At 43.6% G+C, this 22,622-nt stretch overlaps 1 protein-coding gene across 12 annotated transcripts in view; it reads right to left on the reverse strand.

Moving 5' to 3' along the window:
* Positions 1-22,622, reverse strand: part of DYNC1I2 (dynein cytoplasmic 1 intermediate chain 2) — a 201,492-nt gene that overhangs the window by 163,630 nt on the left and 15,240 nt on the right. The gene's annotated exons all lie outside the window — the stretch shown is intronic.

The raw sequence follows: 22,622 nt of genomic DNA on the forward strand, positions 1-22,622 counted from the left end.
CAAGTCAGAACACATCAGCATTTCTTGTAAACACCTTTAATCCATGGACAGGACCGCAAAATACTTAAGACAAGCATTTAAAGTATAACTTCTCTGCTGCCAGACGAACTGGCAGGACATTTCTAAACCCCCAAAATGTCTGGGTTGAAGTGGACCTGTAATTTTTGGCACACACAATCCTATAAAAATAAATTTGCACTTTTGGCTTGCAAAGATTAAAACCCTCTTCATCTTGTATGTGGTGCCAGACATTAAGGCTGTAGGAGGTTGGTTTATGTGATTGATGCTGAGAAGATGAAGCTATACAGAGAAGACTGGAGGGAGACAGAGCCTAGAAATTATGTAAATGGTTGCTCCAGCTTTGTCCCTAGTTCAGGAGCACAAACGGTACTTACCACACATCAAGGTTCCTCATGGTACACCATCCAAACACAACAAGAAAAATCTGAGCTGCAAGGAATAATGTACTACAAGAAAAGCAGCTAGCACACAGTTTAGCATATGCTATACAAACAAAATAGTGCAAATATAAATATATAAAAATGTGCTATACGTTATATACAGTATACACTACAAATTGATCTCAGAAAGTCATATGTCCATAATAAACCCACCACACCTCTGATGCTGTCATTTCTGCCTAAACGCATTGGGCGGGGATAGAAGCCATGATGTCAACATGCATCCACACGCATCGCTAAGGATTCTGGATGTTGCCCGTTTGAACGCGGCTTTTGATCGAATGTTTAGTAAGTGTTTCTAACCGATTTTTAATAAATATACTTGCTGGATTTATACTATTGGAATGGGTTTTGGTTCTCTTTCATCTCATATGCTTATATATATATATATATATATATATATATATATATATATATATATATATATATATATATATATATATATATATATATATATATATATATATATATATAGCGATTTGAATGGAAGAAGGAATTGCTATGTGATGTGCTGAGCTATATGAGTATTGAATGCTATAGTGGCAACAAGTTCTGTTTGACTTCTCTGTTGAGAGTCACACAATCTGGTAAGCCTCAGATTGTTTGGTGAAGGACATGTGGTGTTTATGAATGTAAGGTGGAAATTCTACTAGAATTGTATCCGTTGTGTTTGTTTAGGCATTCTGGGTGGTGGATTTATTATGGACTTTCTGATATGAATTTGTTTTTTATTTTGATGTTTAATATAACTTGTAGCGCTGCACACATATAATATATATATACACACACACACACACACACACACACATACACACACACGGTGGGGGCAGAAAGTATTCAGATCCCCTTAAATTTTTCACTCTTTGTTATATTGCATCCATTTGCTAAAATCATTTAAGTTCATTTTTTTTCCTCAATGTACACACAGCACCCCATATTGCAAGAAAAACACAGAATTGTTGACATTTTTGCAGATTTATTAAAAAAGAAAAACTGAAATATCACATGGTCCTAAGTATTCAGACCCTTTGCTGTGACACTCATATATTTAACTCAGGTGCTGTCCATTTCTTCTGATCATCCTTGAGATGGTTCTACACCTTCATTTGAGTCCAGCTGTGTTTGATTATACTGATTGGACTTGATTAGGAAAGCCACACACCTGTTATATATATATATATATATATATATATATATATATATATATTACACCTTACAGCTCACAGCACATGTCAGAGCAAATGAGAATCATGAGGTAAAAGGAACTGCCTGAAGAGCACAGAGACAGAATTGTGGCAAGGCACAGATCTGGCCAAGGTTACAAAAAAAATTTCTGCTGCACTTAAGGTTCATAATAGCACAGTGGACTCCATAATCCTTAAATGGAAGACGTTTGGGACAACCAGAACCCTTCCTAGAGCTGGCTGTCCGGCCAAACTGAGCTATCGGGGGAGAAGAGCCTTGGTGAGAGAGGTAAAGAAGAACCCAAAGATCACTGAGGCTGAGCTCCAGAGATGCAGTCGGGAGATGGGAGAAAGTTGTAGAAAGTCAACCATCACTGCAGCCCTCCACCAGTCGGGGCTTTACGGCAGAGTGGCCCGACAGAAGCTCTCCTCAGTGCAAGACACATGAAAGCCCGCATGGAGTTTGCTAAAAAAACACCTGAAGGACTCCAAGATGGTGAGAAATAAGATTCTCTGGTCTGATGAGACCAAGATAGAACTTTTTGTCCTTAATTCTAAGCGGTATGTGTGGAGAAAATCAGGCACTGCTCATCGCCTGTCCAATACAGTCCCAACAGTGAAGCATGGTGTTGGCAGCACCATGCTGTGGGGGTGTTTTTCAGCTGCAGGGACAGAACGACTGGTTGCAATCTAGGGAAAGATGAATGCGGCCAAGTACAGGGATATCCTGGACAAAAACCTTCTCCAGAGTGCTCAGGACCTAAGACTGGGCCGAAGGTTTACCTTCCAACAAGACAATGACCCTAAGCACACAGCTAAAATAAGGAAGCAGTGGCTTCACAACAACTCCGTGACTGTTCTTGAATGGCCCAGCCAGAGCCCTGACTTAAACCCAATTGAGCATCTCTGGAGAGACCTAAAAATGGCTGTCCACCAACATTTACCATCCAACCTGACAGAACTGGAGAGGATCTGCAAGGAGGAATGGCAGAGGATCCCCAAATCCAGGTGTGAAAAACTTGTTGCATCTTTCCCAAAAAGACTCATGGCTGTGTTAGATCAAAAGGGTGCTTCTACTAAATACTGAGCAAAGGGTCTGAATACTTAGGACCATGTGATATTTCAGTTTTTCTTTTTTAATAAATCTGCAAAAATGTCAACAATTCTGTGTTTTTCTGTCAATACGGGGTGCTGTGTGTACATTAATGAGGAAAAAAAATGAACGTAAATGATTTTAGCAAATGGCTACAATATAACAAAGAGTGAAAAATTTAAGGGGGTCTGAATATTTTCCGTCCCCACTGTATCTATATTATTTATTAATATATTAGGGCTGCGGAAACTAACGATTATTTCCTCGAATAATCGTTAATTTTTTTGATCAGTAGGCTGTCTGCCCTGGGGCCGCTTTGGGCCAAGCTGTGATTGCAGCGCAGCGCAGCGCTCTGCTCCCTCCTCCTCCACTATATGTCATACACAGTCTGCGGGCATCTCCCGCTGTGTGTCTTCGAGCTGAGTGTGAAAACTTTGGCCGCGCTGTGAGAAAAGTCCCGCCCTCCTCCTAGATCAGCTCGTGTGATAAGACGCAGTGTTCTGTCTATCACACGAGCTGATCTAGGAGGAGGGCGGGACTTTTCTCACAGAACGGCCAAAGTTTTCACACTCAGCTTCGAGACACACAGCGGGAGGTGCCCGCAGACTGTGTAATCCAGGCACAGGCACTGACTACAGTGAGGCTGCCATTATGGGCACGGCGAGGCTGCGATTATGGACACGGCGAGGCTGCGATTATGGGCACGGCGAGGCTGCGATTATGGGCACGGCGAGGCTGCAATTATGGGCACGGCGAGGCTGCAATTATGAGCACGGCGAGGCTGCAATTATGGGCACGGCGAGGCTGCAATTATGGGCACGGTGAGGCTGAGTTTATGACGTGTAACGTCCTAGCCATGCCCCGCTATGTCCGGCTATAGCCGTTGCGCTAAATCAGCTAAAAGAAGTTGGATCTGAATGTGCGTTATAATTAATCAAAATTAGTTGATTAATCAATTATGAAAAAAAAAAAAAAAAATCGATTTACATCGAACACATATTTTAATCAGTAACAGCCCTAATTTTATATTATATATATATATATATATATATATATATATATATATATATATATATACACACATATACACACATACACATATATATACATACATACACACACACACACACACACACACACACACACACACACAGTGGATATAAAAAAAGTCTACACACCCCCCGTTAAAATGTCAGGTTTCTGTGATGGGAAAAAAAAAAATGAGACAAAGATAAATCATTTCAGAACTTTTTCCACCTTTAACGTGCCCTATAAAATGTACAACTCAATAGAACAAACTGAAATCTTTTAGGTGGAGGGAAGTAAAAAAAAAAAAAACTAAAATAATATGGTTGCATAAGTGTGCACACCCTTACACTAATACTCTGTTGAAGCCCCTTATGATTTTATTACAGCACTCAGTCTTGTTGAGTTTGAGTCTATCAGCATGGCACATATTGACTTGGCAATAATTGCCCACTCTTCTTTGCAAAAACACTCCAAATCTGATCTGTCAGATCGCGAGGGCATCTCCTGTGCACAGCCCTCTTCAGAGCACCCCACAGATTTTCAAATCGGATTCAGGTCTGGGGCCAGGCTGGGCCATTCCAAAACTTGAATATTCTTCTGGTGAAGCCATTCCTTTGTTGATTTGGATGTATGCTTTGGGTCGTGGGCATACTGAAAGAAGTTCCTCTTCATGTTCAGCTTTCTAGCAAAAGCCTAAAGGTTTTGTGCCAATATTGACTGGTATTTGGAACTGTTCACAATTCCCTCTACCTTGACTAAGGCCCCTGTTCCAGCTGAAGAAAAACAGCCCCAAAGCATGATGCTGCCACCACCATGCTTCACTGTGGGCATGGTAATCTTTTGGTGATGTGCAGTGGTTTTGCACCAAACATATTTTTTGGAATTATGGCCAAAAGGTTCAACCTTTGTTTCAGACCAGAACACATTTCCCCACATGCTTTTGGGAGACTTCAGATGTGTTTTTGCAAAATTTAGCCAGGCTTGGAGGTTTTTTTCCTTAAGAAAAGGCTTCCACCCTGCCACTCTACCCCATAGCCTGGACATATGAAGAATGCTGGAGATTGTTGTCACATGTACCACACAGCCAGTACTTGCCAGACATTCCTGCAGCTCATTTAATGTTGCTGTAGGCCTCTTGGCAGCCTCCCTGATCAGTTTTCTTCTTGTCTTTTCAACAATTTTGGAGGGATGTCCAGTTCTTGTTAATGTCACTGTTGTGCCATATTTTCTCCACTTGATGATGACCGTCTTCACCGTGTTCTATGGTATATCTAATGCCTTGGAAAATCTTTTGTACCTTTCTCCTGACTGATACCTTTTAACAATGAGATCCCTCTGATGCATTGGAAGCTCTCTGCGGACCATGGCTTTTGCTATAGGATGCAACTAGGAACATTTTAGACCTACTAGAACAGCTGGACTTCATATGGGGTTATCAGAGGCACTTTAAATGATGGCAGGTGTGAGTTTGAATGTAATTGCCACTTCAGCCCCGCTCACTGTATATATACGTCATTTTTTTGAAGATGGATATCTCGGTAACGGCAGCAGCTGCTGCCACAACCGAGATATCCATCTTTTCAGTGAGCGATTCTGTACACGATAATGGTGGTCTCAGCAGCGGGTTCACCGCGAGATCACCGTTATCGGCGGCGGGAGAGGTGCCACCCCCCCTCCCGCCGCTCTCCCGCACCCTCCGCCGCTTACCGGAGCCGTCGGTAGCGGCGGAGGCGATCGGGTCCTTTCCCTGCTGAGGTATGGAGACAAGTGAGGCCAAGATGGCGCCTACCCGTCTCCATACCATGTGACGGCCGGAGCGACGTCATTACGACGGCTCCGCCCACTCTCTTAAAAGGCACAAATTTTTTTAGTGTCATTTTTTTAAACGACTTTTTTTTTTTTTTTTTTTTTTTTTTTTGCATTTTAGTCTAAATATGAGATCTGAGGACTTTTTGACCCCAGATCTCATATTTAAGGAGGACCTGTCATGCTTTTTTCTATTACAAGGGATGTTTACATTCCTTGTAATAGGAATAAAAGTGATCCAAATTTTTTTTTTTTTTAAAAACAGTGAAAAAATAAATAAAATAAAATAATAAAAAAAAAAAAATTTTTTAAAGCGCCCTGTCCCGACGAGCTCGCACGCAGAAGCGAACGCATACGTGAGTAGCGCCCGCATATGAAAACGGTGGTCAAACCACACATGTGAGGTATCGCCGCGACCGGTAGAGTGAGAGCAATAATTCTAGCCCTAGACCTCCTCTGTAACGCAAAACATGCAATCTGTAGAATTTCTTAAACGTCGCCTATGGAGATTTTTAAGGGTAAAAGTTTGACGCTATTCCACGAGCGGGCGCAATTTTGAAGCGTGACATGTTGGGTATCAATTTACTTGGCGTAACATTATATTTCACAATATAAAAAAAAATTGGGCTAACTTTACTGTTGTCTTATTTTTTTTTTCAAAAAAGTGAATTTTTTCCAAAAAAAAGTGCGCTTAGAAGACCGCTGCGCAAATACGGTGCAAAAAAAAGTATTGCAATGACCGCTATTGTATTCTCTAGGATGTTAGAAAAAAAACAATATATAATGTTTGGGGGTTCTAAGTAATTTTCTAGCAAAAAAACCTGTTTTAAACTTGTAAACACCTAAAATCCAAAACGAGGCTGGTCTTTAAGTGGTTAATTCTGAACACAGCTACATCACCAGTTATAAGAGGGTGTGCACACTTATGCAACAACATTATTTTAGATTTTATTTTTACTCCCCCCCCCCCCAAAAAAAAAAAAAAAAATTTCAGGTTGTTTTTCAATTGAGTTGTACAGTTTATAGGTCACATTAAAGCTGGAAAAAGTTCTGCAATGATTTATATTTGTCTAATTTTTTTACATCACAGAAACCTGACATTTTAAAAGACGGGTGTGTAGACTTTTTATATCCACTACATACATACACACACACACACACACACACACTTGTGCTCATAAGTTTACATACCCTGGCAGAATAAATGATTTCTTGGTAATTTTCCAGAGAATATGAATGATAACACAAAAACATTTCTTACACTCATGGTTAGTGTTTGGCTGAAGCCCTTTATTATCAATCAACTGTGTTTACTCTTTTTAAATCAGGGTCATCATTTGGGAAGTTTGTTGCCATTATGATCAAAAGTTTACATACCCCAGCTCTTAATACCGTGTACTGCCCCCTTTAACAACAACGACAGCTTGAAGTCTTTTGTGGTATTTGTGGATGGGGCTCTTTATCTTCTCAGATGGTAAAGCTGCCCATTCCTCTTGGCAAAAAGCCTCCAGTTCCTGTAAATTCTTGGGCTGTCTTGCATGAACTGCACATTTGAGATCTCCCCAGAGTGGCTCAATGATATTAAGGTCAGGAGACTGAGATGGCCACTCCAGAACCTTCACTTTATTCTGCTGTAGCCAATGACAGGTCGACTTGGCCTTGTGTTTTGGATCATTGTCATGTTGGAATGCCCAAGTACGTCCCATGCGCAGCTTCCTGGCTGATGAATGCAAATGTTCCTCCAGTATTTTTTGATAACATACTGCATTCATCTTGCCATCAATTTTGACCAAATTTTCTGTGCCTTTGTAGCTCACACATCCCCAAAACATCAGCGATCCACCTCCGTGTTTCACAGTAGGAACACACACACACACACACACACACTGTATCTCACAAAAGCGAATACACCCTCTCACATTTTTGTAAATAATTTATTATATCTTTTCATGTGACAACACTGAGGAATTGGCACTTTACTACAATGTAAAGTAGTGAGTGTACAGCTTGTATAACAGTGTAAATTTGCTGTCCCCTCAAAATACACACAGCCATTAATGTCTAAACCACTGGCAACAAAAGTAAGTACAACCCTGAGACCCCTTTCACGCTGGGGCATTTTTCTGGAGCGGTGCCCTTGCAGGACATTGGAAAAAGTCCTGCAAGCAGCATCTTTTGGGCGGTGCGGGAGCCATGTATACACTGCTTCTCCACCACCTCTGCCATTGGAATCAATGGGCAGCGCTTCAGCAGCGGCTCTTTTAACCCTTTAATTCAGCCGCTAGCGGGGGTTAAAAGCGCCCGGTTAGCAGCCGAAAAGTGCCACTAACGTCCCTCACCCCAGTGTGAAAGTAGCTTTAGTGAAAATGTCATTTGACTCATTGGTGTTACAAGGTCTCAGGTGTGTTAAATTTGCTGTTATCGCTCTCACTCTCTTACTGGTCACTGGAAGTTCAACATAGCACCTCATAGCAAAGAACTGGCTGAGGATCTGAAATAAAGAATTGTTGCTCTACATAAAAATGGCCTAGGCTATAAGAAGATTGCAAAGACCCTGAAACTGAGCTGCAGCACGATGGACAAGACCATACAGCGGTTTAACAGGACAGGTTCTACTCAGAACAGGCCTCGCCATGGTTGACCAAAGAAGTTGAGTGCACGTGCTCAGCATCTTATCCAGAGGTTGTCTTTGGGAAATAGACGTATACTGCCAGCTGCATGACACCAATAATCTCTTTAGCTGAAAAGGGGGCAATTCTTACCAACAACTGAATAGGCATTTTTCCAATGACCTATGTGACAGTGCAGTTCCTGGTCATGGTGTTAAAAGGCAGTCTGTGCCCAGATTTGTACACCAATAGCACAATGATGGTGCAGGTGTGTGCTGGGTTCTTAGGATAATCAGAGCTAGGGTTCTGGGCTCCACCCTTCTGAGGAGTCCATGTGTGGTTTGCTAGGGGACAGCCAGAGGGGTGTGCACGGGGTTGTCTGGAACAGCACACAGAGGCCCAAGCCTCAGAAACAGAGTAGCAGGGAGCTGCAGGAAAGAGAGAGCTGACAGAGGTACAACGTTTGTGCTCAAGTACTATGAAGTTGTGTTAGATGATGAGGACGATGGAGGCCTGAGCAACAGTGCTGTTAAAGAGAGCCAGAAGGCTGAACATTGTTATATTATGTGTGAATGGTGGAAACCCCTATGAGGGATACTGACTGCTGTGAATTTTTTTCCATTGTGTTTAATAAAAGTGGGCAGAAAAAGCCCTGAAAAGGAATATCTGCCATAGATTAGACTCACTGCAAAGCACTACCAATGAGCTAAAGTTGTTGTCACACCCCCAATAAATTTATTTAGACAAAGGTTCCCCGAGACATTAAAATAATTTTAGGACCGGAAGCTGCCCTGTATGGACGCTTGATCCTGTAGCTCTCCACCGACCTGCAGCCTAACGGCCTAATAAGGGGATTTTAAGCACCTGTATATGGGTGGAAATCGGAGAACCCGCTCCTCTAATCCCAGGGGACCATCCGCGCCACCCTCCGGATCCTCAACGACCCTCCGGGAGTACTTTAAACCTCCCTCCGGCTCCGACGGCGGGATGGACAAGATGGCGCCGCCGCCATGCTCTCTCTCCACGATGCCGCAGCAGCCGCCGAACTCTCCTCCGCTGCTGTACCCACAGAACACGCTGGTGCTGGATCGGGAGAGGAGCGGTTCGGGCACCCGAGACCCAGGAGGGGTGAGTCCATCACAACCTTATATGCCCCATAATGGGATACAGCATGACCCCCGAGACACTACACAAGGCCTCACAGCAGCCAGCTATGCCCAGTGCTCTGAGGCCTACCCGCGGCTGCTACGAACGGCCTCAGACCCGGCTCTTTCAGCAGGAAGGAGGGGGTCCCCCTCACCCTCACTGACTTCGGGAGACTTTCCCCCACTACCGGCGCCGGAGTACGCCTTGGGACCCCAGCTCACAAAACAAACAGGGGAAAGCAACCCCCTGCAGGAACGCCACTATGTCATGGGCCTACCTCAGCCACAAAGACAAGCGCGGCATAATACCTCCACCACGACAGAAAGAGGCATGGATCAGGCATTGTCCTATGCACAAGTGACTAACTCTCCAAATCTGACCCACAGAGAAGGCGTAATAACTGCTTCTCATCCCCCTTTCTTAAGAGGGGGTAACATACAGGGCACCCATATTCAGCCTAGTGGAGCACCAGGAACTGAGCCCCCCCTTGCTCCACGAGGGGAGCCCCCTTTCTTGCATTGTCCCCAACAACACATGGATGATGACCCACAAATCCAACAAAACACTACATGGCAAGCATGTCTCCAAGCCATACCCACTAAAGAGGACTTTAAACTCCTTATTGAAGAAGTTAAATCCGCATGCAGGGCGGAAATCCAAACAATTCATGCCAACCTCAAACACCTATCTGAGAGAGTGGAGATGGCTGAAGAGGAGATTCAGGAGACCAAACTTGCTATACATCGCACTCAAATGCAAGGAGCTGATCACCACCTAATGCTCAGAAATATGCAACGCCATATTGAAGATTTAGATAATAGGGGTCGCAGGAACAACATTCGGATTAGAGGACTACCAGAATCGGAGGGCCCGGAGGATCTCCACGAAACCCTGCAATCTTTATTCAACAACTTATTGGGGGACCCCCTGAATAAACCCATAGAGATGGACAGAGCCCACCGTGCACTACGACCCAAGGGACCTGCCTCCAGACCACGTGACGTCATATGCAGAGTCCACTCCTTCCCCTTAAAGGAAGACATCATGCGAAAGGCCCGAGACGCCAGGAAGGTTGTTCATGGAAATGCGCCTATACAGCTATACCCTGATCTTTCCTGGATCACCCTACAAAAGCGTAGAATTCTCCAGCCTCTACTAGCCTCACTACAGGAGAACCGCATAACTTATCGATGGGGCTTTCCTTTCAGTTTAACAGCCCGCCACCAAGGAAAATCCGCCATCTTGCGCTACCCGGAGGACTTGGATAACTTTTGCAACACCCTAGAAATTCCTGTCCCCCGTCTTCAAGAATGGGACTTGGTAGAAACACCAACGCCCCCGCCGGTGATCTGGCAGAAGATATCTCCAACAAAACGTCCCAGGGACAGAGACTCTCCTAGAGGGTCCACTAAGCATAGGAATGGATGATTGCCATATTGGGCCCCCCCCCTGGCCCACCCATCAGCTATATTTGCAACCCCCCCTTCTTAGGCCCAAAGCCTGTTAATTCCTGCTTCACATCAGGCACTTTCAGTTGGAGACTTGACAGTAGTAGTTTCTCTGGTCACTAGTCCCCCTTTAGGTTTACCTAACCAAAGTTCCCCTTTTTATTTCCTATTGTTATAGGAGGTTCTCTGAATACTGCTGTATTTGACAGTTGGGTTCTCTATGTCCCCCCGGACTGGACTCTTTATGGGGAGCCCGCCCGGGGAGACTTATTGGAACTTACTTGATCCCGGGCGATCTGGATTGCTTGGGGTCTTTTTGCAATGTTTGCTTCTTTTGATTGTGTTGATAACTAATATCTCTTTTCTTTTTTCCACTCTCCTTTTCTTTTTTCTCTCCCCCTTTCTTTCCCTTCCCCTGGCACATCATCGGCTCGGGAGGGCTGACCGGACATGTCCTACGTATGGATCCCTCACCTCCTTGGATAATGAGACACTCTCGCGGCTGGATAAGCTAAGTAACGCTGAGCTCACACATACCCTCAATTATGGTTAAAATAATATCACTTAACGTTCACGGCCTAAATTCAAATAAAAAAAGGCATCTAGTTACGAGGGAACTCAGGCAGTCTGGGGCGGATGTGGCCCTGCTGCAAGAAACACATTTTAATAAGGGAGGCGCCTTCACATTTGCATCCAGATGCTATCCTCAGGTTTACCAGGCGTTTAGTCCCCGCAAAAAAGCCGGAGTGGCGATCTTGTTCAAAAAGGGCTCCCCCTTCAAATGCACTGAATCTCTTATAGACCCACAGGGACACTACATTATTTTACGGGGCCAATGGCAAGATCAAGGGGTCACTATCTGTGTACTATATGCCCCTAATACCCATCAAATACACTTTTTAACTAGAGTACTAGCGCGCATATTTAAATCCCCCAACGACTACTTGATCATTGGAGGAGACTTTAATTTATGTCAGTCGGTTGGTCTAGATCGCCATGTAATGAACCCCACAGAACCCCAAGCCCGAGTGGCTCGGGAAGCACAATTATTTCGCCAACTCACTAGGCGCTATGCTCTTTTTGATATATGGTGGGCACTACACCCAGGTGACAGACAATATACATTTTACTCCTCTCCTCACCGCATGCACTCTCGTATAGACTACCTATTTGTTAACAATGCCACCCTTCGCGCCACTGTGGACGCTCAGATCCTACCCATCTCCTGGTCTGACCACGCCCCTGTGACTATGTCCTTGAAGATGGGTACCTATACACGTAAACCATGTCACTGGCAACTAAACAACTTTCTTCTACAACACACCCCATCTAAACTAGAACTCGAGTCAACCTTACAAAACTATTTTCTTGAAAATGACACACCAGATGTTACTCTTGCCACTCTCTGGGAGGCCCACAAGGCGGTCCTCAGGGGGCGGTGTATAGCACTATCCTCAGCCATGAAGAAAGATGCAAAGGCATCCAAACTTCAGGCGGAGAAGGATCTTAAAACCTTAGAATCCCAACTACAGACTTCGCCATCCCTAACCCTTCTTAAAAAAATTGTTTGCTTGCGTACTACACTTCGGGATCTAGCGTTAGGCCAGGTAGAGAAAGCTCTCCTTAGACTAAAACAAACGTACTACGACAAAGGCAATAAAGCCCACTCATTACTAGCACGTAAACTGTCAGAAAGATCACATATGACCACCCCTCATCAAATAAAAAATAGAAGAGATACACTTCTCTCACACCCCCAGGATATAGCTCAGGCTTTCGGAGAATTCTACACAGCCCTATATAATGACCCTGAAATTCCACACGACCCACTTTCCCCTGACTTAGCTGAGCGTATGCAACAATATTTAGTAGACAGTAATATTCCTAAACTTCAGGCATCTGATTTACTTTCCCTTAACGCCCCGATATCGGTAGAAGAACTGACAGCCACCATTAAAAGTTTACCGTCACGAAAGTCCCCCGGCCCCGATGGCCTCCCTTATGAATATTATAAGACATTTCTCCCGGTCCTCCTGCCCCATATGTGCAGATTGTACAATGCCTTCCTCCAGCAAACCCCTATTCCTTCAGACATGCAGAGATCATTCCTCACGCTGATCCCTAAGCCTGAAAAAGATCCTTCATTATGCGCAAGTTATAGGCCAATCGCACTACTAAACTCTGATTTAAAAATTTTTACCAAGCTCCTCTCGATGCGACTGAACCTAATACTTCCCTCCTTAATACATAAGGATCAAGTGGGCTTTGTCCCCCTCCGTCAGGCAGGGGACAATACGAGACGGATTATTGATCTCATAGAGGTGGCAAACAGGGATGGCCTAGAAACATTGGTCCTAGGGCTGGACGCTGAAAAGGCCTTTGATCGCCTTGGATGGCCGTTCCTGTTTGCCACACTGAAACACATGGGGTTCCAGGGCCCCTTTTTGCGGGCCATACAACACTTATATACAAATCCCTCCTCTCAGGTTAAGACACCCTTTGCCCTATCATCAGCTTTTTCGATAGCTAACGGAACGCGCCAGGGATGCCCTCTCTCGCCATTGTTATTTGCACTATGTGTGGAGCCTCTGGCAGCGGCGCGTAAAAATCCAAATATACACGGGGTTCCGGTACGGGGCAGGGATTTTAAACTAGCACTATTCGCGGACGACATTATACTTACCCTGACTCAACCTAGGATATCACTCCCTAATTTACATGCTGAGCTAGATTTATATCGTTCTCTATCCGGTTACAAAATAAATGCGTCTAAGTCAGAGGCCCTTCCCATAAATATCCCTCCAGTAGAGGTTCAACATCTACAACAATGCTTCCCCTACCACTGGAAAACTACAGCCCTTAAATACTTAGGAGTGCAGATCACCCCGTCGTACACCACCCTCTATAGAGCCAACTTCCTTCCCCTCTATAGATCTATAAGGGAGTTGCTACAAAAATGGAAGGTCCACCATATATCCCTCCTGGGGAGGGTGGCCTCTGTAAAGATGACCATCCTTCCCAAACTTCTGTACCTTTTCCAGACGCTTCCCATTCCGGTCCCTCGGTCAGATCTGAGGAAACTTCAGGCGGATCTGGTGAGGTTTGTCTGGAACTACGGGAGGCACAGAATACCTCAATCAGTATTAGTGGCGGCGCGCTCAGAGGGTGGACTGGCATTTCCCGACTTGAACAAGTATTACCAAGCAGCCCAATTGCGGGCCCTGGCGACCTGGTTTCCCCAACGGTCTTACAATAGATGGACTGAAATTGAAAAAATCTGGCTGGCACCCATACACCCAAATAGCTTACTCTGGAATGCAAATGTGGAGGTGGAATCGACCCGGCTCCTGGGTCCTATGTCTCTTCTTCGCTCTCTCTGGCGTAAACTTTCCAGAACTCATAAACTGGGCTCGGAGAGATCTCTCCTCACATCCTTTCTTTATAACCCCAGACTGCCTGCAGGCCTTACACATCAAATGTCCTCACCATGGGCAATCAGAAATTTGTTCCGTTTTGGTCATCTAGTGCACCCCTGCACGCGCAAATCGCTCTCATTCATCGATCTCCAACGGAAATTTAACCTCCCCCGTCAGGTGTTTTATGGGTATCTACAGATCAGGCACTATGCCCAGTCAATAGCCCCGAATTTACAATTCTCAACTCCAACCGTATTTGAGAACCTGATGTTAGAGGGCTCCGCACGTCGAGGACTAATCTCAGATATATACAAGGTGCTAAATTCATATTGTATTGCCACCCAGGGTAAACATGCATACATGTTGAGATGGGAAAGAGCACTGGGAGAAGAAATACCAGAAGCAACCTGGCAAACAATTTGGTCCCAAGCAGCTAAAAGCTCTCTCTGCACACTCTATAAGGAAAACGCCTATAAAATCATTTTCTTTTGGTATATGACCCCTGATGTCCTCCGAGCCATCTACCCCTCTAGCTCAGATAGATGTTGGAGATGTCAGAGAGAAAGGGGAACACTATATCACATTTACTGGTCCTGCCCCAAGATAGAGCCCTTCTGGAGGGAGGCGCAATCCTTACTAACCCACTTGCTGGGAGTACAGGTTCCCAGAACCCCTAAATTATTCCTCTTGGGAGTATCTGGCTTACAGATACCTAAGCACTCCAAGAAACTGCTTCGGCACATCTTGACAGCCGCGAGGTGTCTCATAGCCCTCTACTGGAAAAGAAGGGACCCGCCTACCTCAACAGATCTATATGCCAGAATCAAGGATATAGAGCTAATGGAAAAAATGACTGCTAGATTGCAAGACAGATTGGAAACACATGATAAGGTCTGGGAAGACTGGCATAGACGAGAAGATCCTCCTTGAGCCACAGGTGGAGCCTCCCCCATCCTCTCCCTCCCTCCCCTCCCCTCTCCTTCCTTTTCTTCTCTACTCTTTCTTTTATTCCTTATGTTTACTGGATGATGTAAGGTTACACGTCTATATGCATATGTTGATTATTGCACAGTATATGGTTACTAATCTAAGCTTTATACAACTGAATGTTTTTCTCTTGATACCGACTACTTGCCGGTTTTGCCTCCGGCATGGCAAATCTTATACAACAAGATATCATTGTCTTTGTAACTTACCTGACTTTTGGATCAATAAAATGTTATTTGAAAAAAAAAAAAAAATAATTTTAAGGGTTCCTCAGAGGTAAAATTGTTGAGAAAGGCTATCCTAGGCAACCCAAGTGCTTGCACCCAATAAAGAGGTAGCTGTTCTCTTCAGTGAACATCAATATCAATCCTAATTCACATTGATCTCAGTGCTTGGCACACTACAAAAAGCTTTGTAAAATTTCTTACAGTGTTACTAAACTCAGGAACCTGCATTCACTATATCTGGTCTCCCTCGGTACACAGAACATGGAAATGCAATTATTTTTGTAAATATAAACTGCTAGATACCTTTTTTCATCAGCAGTTACAGCAGTCTTGTGACTTCTATCAGTGTCTGGTTAAAGCTTGTAGGAGGAAATTTTCATTCTCCCACGACTGTTATATGAGAATGCAGGACCCCTGACTGTCAGGACAGAGCACTCTCCCAAGAAAAAAAAAAGGAAAACTCTCTAGCAATACACACCAAACTGAGCATATGCAGCCTGTCCCCTGGCTTTGTAAATATCAGGATTTATACTGGGGACAGTAGAAGGAGGAGAGAATCTGTGAAGACAGGATTGAACAGCCTTTTTACCCAATGCAGAGGATTAACCCCTTAGGTTCCACAGTAACTATAACAAGCATGCTTTACTGCATATACAGACTACAGAGATTTTACTGTTGCGGGTTCAGTAACATTAATAGCCCACTAGTAGCTATGCTTTTCTGCAATTAAATATTTGCCACTATTAAAGTGAACCTGTCATTTCAAAAGTGACATTTATTTATGACTAATCCAGAAAAGCAGGCACTAGAAAGTTCTACCTGCATGTTCACATTTTCTTTAACCATCTTCTCTGCAGGGAGCTCAAAACCTCCAACACACGTTTTCAGGAATCTTCGACGTTGGCACTCACTCTGACTTCTGCCAGGCTCTCCTCTTCTAATGTGATCTCCTTAGCAATCAACAGAGAGGTATCTGACCTGGCTGATACATGGCAGACATGGAGAGCATCATATACAGCTAATATGAAGGATATGTGACGTGTGTATATGAAATTTGGATAAGTAACGTGTCCCCAAGCTTTGTCCAATGGCAATACTTTGTCCAATAGCAGACATCCTAAATTATTTTGTGTCTGTGTAGTCTATTATACCAAAGTGATTACAGCATAGTCAATACAAAACAAGGGAAAGCTCCATATACATGACCAGAGATGTGCATTTTTTACACTGACCTCTGGCCTGTACCGCTATAATATGCCGCGGACAAAGAGTGACCATACCCATATACAAAATTGTTTTAAATAACAAACATGTTATACTTACCTGCTCTGTGCAGTGGTTTTGCACAGAGCAGCCCCGATTCTCCTCTTCTCGGGGTCTCCCGCCGACACTCCTGGCCCCCCTTGTCAAGTGCCCCCAGAGCAAGCAGCTTGCAATGGGGGCACCCAAACAGGCACACACCTGAGCCACTGTTCTGCATGTCCTGATCACAATAGCTTGAACATGCATATAATTTACCAGGTTTTAAAGGGGTGTGATCACATTTTAACACTAAAAATACTGGATGAACCCTCTACACAATGCTATACCCCTTCTAGCAAACGTTGCACTTGCAATAAAAAAAAAAAAAAAAAAAAAAAAAAAAATAGGGATATTGTAATACATGTTTAAGCTGGTCAACTGCAATCAGACACAGAGCTATGGCTCGGCCCCGCCCCCCTATCTCTGCTCACTGGCTGTGATTGACATCAGTGGCAGCCCGCTGCTGTCTCAGCCCATTAGGAGGGAGATTCCCTGGAGAGCCAAAGCTCTCGTGTACATCGCTGGATTTAGAGGGAGCTCAGGTATCGGGGGGCTGCTGCACACAGAAGGTTTTTTTCCTTGATGCATAGAATGCATCAAGGTAAAAAAAGTTCAGCCTTTAGAACCACTTTCAATGTAAATTAAAGCTAGTAGGCTTTCTATGATGAAACAATTTTATGTTTTACTGGTCCTCAGACATCTGAGGTCTGTCTCTTAAGTATTCTTAAAGCGGAGCTCCACCCAAAAGGGGAACCTCCGCTTGTCTGCCTCCTCCCCCTCTCCACTGCCACACTGGGCTTCTTTTGGAGGCGGGGGGGGGGGGGTACCTGGTTTTGACAGGTACCCCCTCCCACTTCATCCCTCTCCCTCCTTTCCCTGCAGGCGGTCCATTCACAAAGCTCAGCGCGCTTTACGCATGTTCCCTTATGGCGGCGGCAACACCCGATTGAAAAATCAGCTCCGGTGAGGACACCGCTGGATTCCTGGACAGGTAAGTGCCCCAATACTAAAAGGTCAGCAGCTACAGTATTTCATTTTTTCAGAAGGAGCCTGGAGATCCTCTTTAATGACTTGGTACCACTTACACATACTTATACAATGTTTCAAATAACATTTCCAAGCTAGGAAAGCTATCCTACACAACTGGAAAAATGGCCCGACTTCATCCCAAGCAGGGCTTTTTTCAGATGGAACTCGGTGGAACTGAGTGGAACTCAGTTCCACCACCTCTGGCTCAGGCCCTCTGCTCCCTGCTCACCAATATCACTTGTAAACACAGAAGCCACTCTGCATGTAATGCACTCCTGGTATTTAATGCCCCTTTAAGACCCTCCCACTATTAGTGAAATTGACCACACCCACTATTTGATGTGGTTAGGAGGGTGTGTGTGGGGTGTGCACCTATTTTCTAAGAAAAAAAAAGAAGCCCTGATCCCAAACATGCTGCCAAATCAATGTCAACTTTTCAAAAATCTACAAATTGGAATAGTCTGTCTCAAATTAAAAAAATATGGCACTTCTATTTGGATTCCCCTAAAAACGCAGGTTCTTTGTTTTCATATAACAATGTTAGACACCTTAAAGCGGGGTTCCACTCAAATTTTTAACCTAATCTTACCCCCTTCAGTTAATTGCATAGATGTTCAAATGCCGCACAAAATTTTTTTTTAATCGCTGTAATTACCATTATATTGTACTTTATTGTGGCACCTCTCCTCCCATGGGAGGAGGCGTTGTTTATTGCCTTTCCCCGGTGCCGCACTGTCTCCTGGGAGCTTAGTGTCAGGCTTCCCAAGATTCAGTGCGGAAACAATGATCATGCGTGTGAACAAGCTGTGAATGAACAGCATTCACCGCATCCAGTAAATCAATGCTTGTGGGCTTCACATGCCCACAAGCAAGATGGAAACAGCCAGCATCACATATTTTAAGTTATTCTTCAGTACAAAAACAGAGGCGGAAATATTGCAAAAAAAAAAAAAAAAAAAAAAAAAAAAAAAGAGATTGGTCGCCAGACTCCCGCTTTAAGAAAATAAAGTTAGTAGAGTTTTTCTTTAAAGGCAATGAAATTTTAAAATCTTATACCACCTACAAAACTTGCTCAAAGATGCTGTAATTGCAAATTGGACTGTGTTAGCCGTTGACAATATTGCCTGAAGAAGAGGCCAGCAAACCTCGAAAGCTTGCACTTCAAAATGTATTTAGTTAACCAGTCCAATAAATGGTATCACCCTAAGCCCTCATGCACACAGGCTGTTAAAAAAACGTTATGAAAACGCCAGTATTTTAGCAGTGACTTTTTTCAGCTTTTTTCAGCGTTTTTGTAATAGCGTTTTTTAGCGGTTTTGAGCGTTTGAGCGTTTTTCCGCGTTAGCGTTTTTTTTTTTTTTTCAAATTTTTTTTTTTTTTCAATGGATCAAAAACGCTAAAAAACGTTGGTGAATGACGTTTTTGAGCGTTTTTGAGCGTTTGAGCGTTTTTACAGCTGAAAAACGTCTCTCAGAACCCACTGGTCCTGGGTTTTTTTTACAGCTTAAAAACGCCTATGCCACTTGCAGCTCAAAAACGCCTAGGTGGGCATGAAGCCATAGACTAACATAGACAGGCCTTTTTAAGCTGCAAAAAAAGCTCAAAAAAGCAGCTGTAAAAACGTCCGTGTGCATGAGGACTAAATCCAAACTTCTACTGTTCACAGATATTTAAATACATGAACCATTTACACTTACAACTACATAACCAGGTTCTTGTTCTACACTGCTGTAATATTATATCTAGTACAGAAAGTTCAACAAAACCTTCTTTGATGGCACTGCTTTTCCTTCCCCAAAACGCTTGATATCACATGATGAATCACAGTGGATGAACAAAGACACAGTTCCAATCGCTAAGGCAAGCTCTAGGCCCAACTGTCTGATCCCCTTCTGACATTAAAGCTGCACAATCCTGCGTTACAATGATTTATAGAACATATGCACTAGATCCTATTGATTAGTTATGGACTAATGGACTACCAAAAGATATCTTTTCCTGCCCCGACACTGCCATATGGACACTCTAATCCCAATTCCATCTTACAATCAAACAGGAAATACAGTGCATTGAAAAAGTATTCATACCCCTTGAAATGTTTCACATTTTGTCATGATACAGCCAAAAATGTAAAATGTATTTTATTGGGATTTTATGTGATAGACCAACACAAAGTGGCACATAATTATGAAGTGAGGAAAATGATAAATGGTTTTCAACATTTTCTACAAATAAATGTGAAAAGTGTGGCGTGCATTTGTATTCAGTCCCCCTGAGTCAATACTTTGTAGAACCACCTTTCACTGCAATTACAGCTTCAAGTCTTTTTAGGGATATCTCTACCAGCTTTGCACATCGAGAGTAAAATTTTTGTCCATTCTTCTTTGCAAAATAGTTCAGGCTCTGTCAGATTGGATAGAGAGCGTCTGAACAGCAATTTTCAACTCTTGCCACAGATTCTCAATTGGATTTCGGTCTGGACTTTGACTGGGCCATTCTAACACATAAATATACTTTAATCTAAAGCATTCCATTGTAGCTCTGGCTGTATGTTTAGGGCTGTTGTCCTGCTCAAGTCTTTTGAAGAATTTAACATATTTTCTTCTAAGATTGCCCTGAATTTGACTCCATCCATCTTCCCTGTCCCTGCTGAAGAAAAGTATCACAACATTGTGCTGCCACCACCATGTTTCACGGGGGGGTGTTCAGGGTAATGTGCAGTGTTACTTTTTTCCCTCACTGTATTTGTGGCGGAAAACTATTTAACCCCCTACTGATTTTTTACGTTTGCCCAATGACAAAGAAAAGATCAGTCTATAATTTTAATTGTAGGGTTGTTTTAACAGTGAGAGACAGAACAACAAAAATATCCAGAAAAATGCATTTCAAAAAAGTTATAAAGAATTTTAATGAGTGAAATAAGCATTTGATCCCCTATCAATCAGCAAGATTTCTGGCTCCCAGGTAACTTATATACAAGTAACGAGCTGAGATTAGGAGCACTCTTAAAAAGGGAGTGCTCCTAAAATCAGCTTGTTACCGGTATAAAAAAAAAAAAAAAAAAAAAAAAACAAACAGACACCTGTCCACAGAAGCAATCAGATTTCAATTTCTCCACCATGGTCAAGACCGAAAGGGTTGTGGTCAGATGAGACAAAAAAAAAAAAAGAAAAAAAAAGAAAAAAAAAAAAAACACACACACACACACACACACACACACAAGCTATTTGGCATCAACTCAACTCGCTGTATTTGGAGGAGGTGGAATACTGCTTATGATCTCAAGTACACCATCCCCACCTTCAAACATAGAAGTGGAAACACTATGCTTTGGGGTTGTTTTTCTGCTAAAAGGAACAGGACAACTTCACGGCATCAAAGGGACGATGAACGGGGCCATGTGCCATCAAATCTTGGGTGAGACCCTCCTTCCCTCAGCCAGGGCATTCAAAATGGGTCTTGGATGGCTATTCCAGCATGACAATGACCCAAAGCACATTAAGATCCTGAAGTGGCCTAGCCAGTCTCCAGACCTTAATCTCAAGTCTGCTTTTTAACAGAAAAGCTCTCTTGCAGTTACAGGGATAGACTTAATAACTATTTACCACTGACAGAGGTGATTAAAATGATCAGCTTTTATTTATTCATGTTAAACCTTTATCCCAAGAGGAAACAAAACAGTTTGCTGTGACAAATTATAAACTATTAGCTGGAGTTTGGCTTCAATTTGTTACTGTAATTAAATCTGCTAGTACTTCTAACACTCCCTTCCTGTCAGACCCACAATGCTACTGTCCGAATCTGCCCCCCAATTTTGGTTTGGGGGTTTAACTACGCTTTAAGCACCGGATAGAAAGTAAGCCCAAACTCAATGTTCCCAAGTTCAATAGGTGTCACAATCTGGAGTCAGGCTCAGAGGCCAGTAGCTATAGCAGTGGAGCAGCACCCACTGACAGACAGGACAGGTAAACAAACAGGTCACCCTCACAGATAACACAGGTTCACCTGAGGTGCGGGGTCTAAGTACTAACTGGTATTCACCAGAGCTCCTGATGGTGGAGATGGGTATTGCTGCAGGGTAGCACCAAGTCGCGGTCATCAGGATTGCCCCACTAGAAGGTGAGCAAGCCGGGGTCCAGTAGCAGATATAGAAGGTAGAGATCTAGCAGAAGTGTAGTCAGTAAACAAGCTAAAGGTCGGTAACGAATGGTAGCAAAGATATGGACCACAGAAGGAGAGACAATGAAGAGATATTGGCTGGAGAGAGCACAATAAATATGGCAAACAGGAAGTGCGGAGACATGGCTTAAATCAGGAAGTTCATGGGAGGAGCAAAGAGTTCATGCAAAAACAAGGTAAAAGGCAAGATTGTCTAACAGATCCAAGAGGGAGCTGTCCAGAATCACCTGGTGGCTCAATAAGAGTCATTGCCAGACACAACAGAGGTCCTAAATTCAAGTCCAGGCCCTAACACTAGGACAGCACCTTTAATGTAAACTTGAAGTCACCCCCTACACATTAAGACTTTTTCCACTTTAACACCCCCCCCCCCCCCCCCCCAAGTACCCAGAATGCAAATATACTGTAGATGCATATTTAATGGATCATCAGCCTAGTCCCCACCCCACCTAATTAGCCCATTACAAAAACCAGATGCCTCACATGCCAATAGCGGGGGGTTAAAAGGCAAAAAGGTATCCAGACCAGGCACTCAACCCATCAACCCAGGAATTATGTACATAACAGAGCATCTGGCCATTTTGGGCTGCAGTGGGGCAGAGGACCTGACTTGCTGGTCTCTTAAAGCGGGAGTCCGGCAAAAATTTTTTTTTTAGATGTCAGCAGCTGCAAATACTGCAGCTGCTGACTTTTAAAATAAGGTCAC

This window comes from Aquarana catesbeiana, linkage group LG06, assembly GCF_042186555.1.
Source record: "Aquarana catesbeiana isolate 2022-GZ linkage group LG06, ASM4218655v1, whole genome shotgun sequence".
Taxonomy (NCBI): domain Eukaryota; kingdom Metazoa; phylum Chordata; class Amphibia; order Anura; family Ranidae; genus Aquarana; species Aquarana catesbeiana.